The sequence below is a fragment of the Nanorana parkeri genome, unplaced genomic scaffold (assembly GCF_000935625.1).
Source record: "Nanorana parkeri isolate BGI_ZX_2015 unplaced genomic scaffold, ASM93562v1 scaffold69, whole genome shotgun sequence".
Classification (NCBI taxonomy): Eukaryota; Metazoa; Chordata; class Amphibia; order Anura; family Dicroglossidae; genus Nanorana; species Nanorana parkeri.
The window spans coordinates 2,096,588-2,100,386 of NW_017306337.1; the positions used below are offsets into that span (position 1 = coordinate 2,096,588).

Below are 3,799 nucleotides of genomic sequence, written 5' to 3' on the forward strand. Positions count from 1 at the left end.
GTTAGGGGGGGGAAATCATACCGCCAGGGAGGTTAAAAAACGAGCGTCGAACGCAACAAGATGACTCCCTCCGACCGGCATGCACCCTCTCCCCGCGACTCAGCCAAGGGAGTGACGCCATCCAGGTCTCAGCCCTCGCCGGGCACTGAAGTAGGAAGGAGAGCCAGCATACCCACTGCAAAGCTAGTGGGACTAGCTGGAGGCCCAAGGTAAGCCTGTTACCAAACTTGTGGAAGAAAAACCCCCCTGGCCATTTGCCATAGGGAGGCTCTCCCCAATTGTTCCTGTGACGTGCCTCCTCAGCTTGCCTGAGGAAACACAAAAAGACTGAGAAGCTGGCCAGAAGGTGGGCCTTTCAAAGAGGTCATTGGTGACGTGTTTCCTGTAGGATTGGGAGGAGCCTCCATATCTCAAGATGCTGTCCTGGAAGACGTTAGGGGGGAAAACGTGTTTTGAAACGTGCTCAAAACACGAGCATAAAATGCTCCTATTTGGAACGCCCAGGTGTGAACCCAGCCTAAAAGAAACCTGTACAGAATAAAAAATGGGCATTATTTTTTGCCAGTTAAGCATTGTAACTGCCTTTAGTGGGTCATGGGTGCAATGCTCCTATCTTCAGCAGACTGTTCCTCCCAGCTCCAGGTTCTGTACAGGACTGGAGGAAGTTGTCAAATGGACTACAAGTGTGGTGACTAGGGCTGCAACAACTAATCGACATAAATCGATTAAAAAAGTTGTCAACTTTTCCAATCATCGATTAATCGGCCTCTGATTAGTTGGCCCTGTTCACTGCTCCACACAAGCTGCGCGCCGCAACTCCTCCCCACCTCACGCTCACCGCTGCCAGACCCGCCCACCTGCATCCACACGCCGCACCTCCTCCCCGCCTCTCACATCCACGATCGGCACAGGAAGGCGGGGAGAACAAGGAGGAGCAGGTGTGGGGGAAATGACAGCCGCCGATAGACAGGCCTGATCTCAGAAGCAAGTTGCTGGAAGACTGCTCAGGTAAGCCTGCACTTTCCCACACATGGTGCTCTATAATGTATTGCTGGGATTTGTATTTCTCTATAGCTGATGGTATAATATACAACACAATGTACCATCAGCTATAGAGGACTACAAATCCCAGCAATACATTATACACTGTATGTATAGCTGTATTCCTACATAGCTGGTGGTATTCTGCATTGCGCTGTATAGGGGACTACAAATCCCAGCAATAGTACATTATACAGCGCAATGTGGAATATCACCAGCTATAGAGTACAACAAATCCCAGTAATAATACATTATACAGTGGTGCAATGCCAAATACCACTAGCTATAGAGGACTACAAAACCTAGCAATAGTACATTATACAGCTCAATGTGGAATATCACCAGCTATAGAGTACAACAAATCCCAGTAATAATACATTATACAGTGGTGCAATGCCAAATACCACTAGCTATAGAGGACTACAAAACCTAGCAATAGTACATTATACAGCTCAATGTGGAATATCACCAGCTATAGAGTACAACAAATCCCAGTAATAATACATTATACAGTGGTGCAATGCCAAATACCACTAGCTATAGAGGACTACAAAACCTAGCAATAGTACATTATACAATGCAATGCAGAATACCACCAGCTATAGAGAACTACAAAACCCAGCAATAGTACATTATATAGCACAATGCAGAATACCACCAGCTGTATTATTGGGATTTGTTGTATTCCTCTATAGCTGGTGGTATTCTGCATTGTGCTGTATAATTATTATTATACAGGATTTATATAGCGCCAATAGTTTGCGCAGCGCTTTACAATATAAGGAAGACATTACAGTCACAATACAATTTAAGACAAGATGGTAAGGAGGGCCCTGCCCGTGAGGGCTTACTGTACAATTGTTGGGTTTTGTATTCCTCTATAGCCGGTGCCATTCTGCATTCATTGCTGTATAATTTTACACTTTTCATTTCACTATATTGCACACCACACTTTTTTACTTCCACCGCTCCAAGCTTGCTCCTGTGATGGACTACAATCTCAATACAAACTAATAGTCCCATCACTGGAACCATTTTTTAAAATGTATTTTACATTTTTATCCGATTAATCGAACTTAATAAATCCGCTAACTAATCGATTTTGAAAATAATCGTTAGCTGCAGCTCTAGTGGTGACGTCACTGAACAGGCACTCCATTGAGGACTACGTTCTTCAGCCATGGTAGTCTCTTCATTCACAGAGCCTGTGAATGGATCTCTGAATGAATGACAAGGCTATGCAGGCAGAGCCACCCACAGTTGCTCCAAATTTACATGAACACAGAACCCCCCAATTCAGGTAGGCAGGGGGCTGGCGAATGGCACCATGCTTTATGTTCCTAGATATGGCTGTAACATGGTTCAAAATGTGGAATATGCTTTTAATACGTTTAGATTAATAAACAAAGAAATCCACTAAGTTCTTCTTCCACGTGTATGCATGTACATGTGTTTACACTGATTTACACACCTAGTTACTGACCGCACAGATTCTTCTGGTTTGAACCCAGGGATCCTTACACAGCACAATTGTACTGATGTAAAGGTAGCGGTGTGCACAGGCCCATAGTGTACAATACTGCTGCATTCAAAGCCTTAAGAAAATAGACATTTACAGATTGCAGCACAATGTTTTTTGTTACATTTGTGTGCATAAACTCCAACAGGTCTGCTGAAAGAAATGTAATTTTGTCAGCCTAGAATATAAATACCTGGAATAAAAAAAAGTTGCCATAATCACATCAAAACATAGCTGGGTAGACTGATGTAGAAAATAAACACTGAATTTTTCTGAATACACCTTGGGGACCCCTTCTAATGGGGCTCTGAACACCAAAGGAAATCCAGCAAATGTAGGTGATCAGCTGCTATGTATTTAATTGTAAAGATTAAGGTTTTTATTCCCGAGCAACAGGCTGATCACAGGGGGGGTGCACAGACAGGCTGATCACAGGTGTCTTGACCGCAGGACACAAGCTAAGATAAGAATGGAGTAATTGACCGTAGGGCACACACACACCTCCAGGGACAGGAAAGAGCCTGTACAGAGTATGACATCCTATTCAATACCACTCATCCTGTGCCCGATCCCTCTGGAAGCCCGTCCACAGCGGGCACCGCAATAGCAGAGGGCGGGAGACAGGGCGGACCACACCCGGAGAAGATGGGGATGTCGGCTCTTTGACAGCCTCGTCCAATAACCCCCCCCCTCTCCGCAGCGCACGATTCGGCCTCGGAAAACAACCAACCTCGGCCGGATCCCTGTCACACCCTGTGACAGGCTGACAGACCGGCTATTTCAGGCACATGCTGAGGAGGACAGGTCCCGTCACTGCACCTGACAGCGGCTCCTCAGATCTATATACACCGTGTAAGTACACAGAGAATTACACGGCCAATTATGCTCGCCCGCCCCACACTGTGACAGCATAGAGGTTACCTGCCCTGCTCCCCGTTCCAGAGCTCTGCCAAGACTCCAAGATGGCCGAACCTCCTCCCACCCTCCTTTCCGCAGAGATGACGTCAACGCGCAGCTGCGTTCATTTCCTAGTAATCTCCTGCATGGGCTGTGCCGGTGGGAGGTCTGTAATAACGCGCATGCGCCCCTTAGGCCGCGTTCAGTCAGTCACCTGCCAGCTGTTTTGCATCTCGAGTACGTCGAGTCACATGACCAGGGCCCAGCGTAACATAGGATCCTGCATTCAATGGAGGGCTGAATTCAGTACCAATATATGTAGAAAGAATAACAAAGGTCCGC

The 3,799-nt window shown here is 46.4% G+C and overlaps 1 protein-coding gene across 4 annotated transcripts in view; it reads right to left on the reverse strand.

Moving 5' to 3' along the window:
• AP2M1 (adaptor related protein complex 2 mu 1 subunit) overlaps positions 1-3,576 on the reverse strand; it is a 22,441-nt gene extending 18,865 nt beyond the window's left edge. For all 4 annotated transcript variants that reach the window (XM_018576539.1, XM_018576537.1, XM_018576540.1 and 1 more), the window contains exon 1: positions 3,482-3,576. The gene's annotated coding sequence lies outside the window, so the exon portion shown is untranslated. The remainder of the gene's footprint in view (positions 1-3,481) is intronic.
• Between the last annotated feature and the right edge of the window lie 223 nt (positions 3,577-3,799).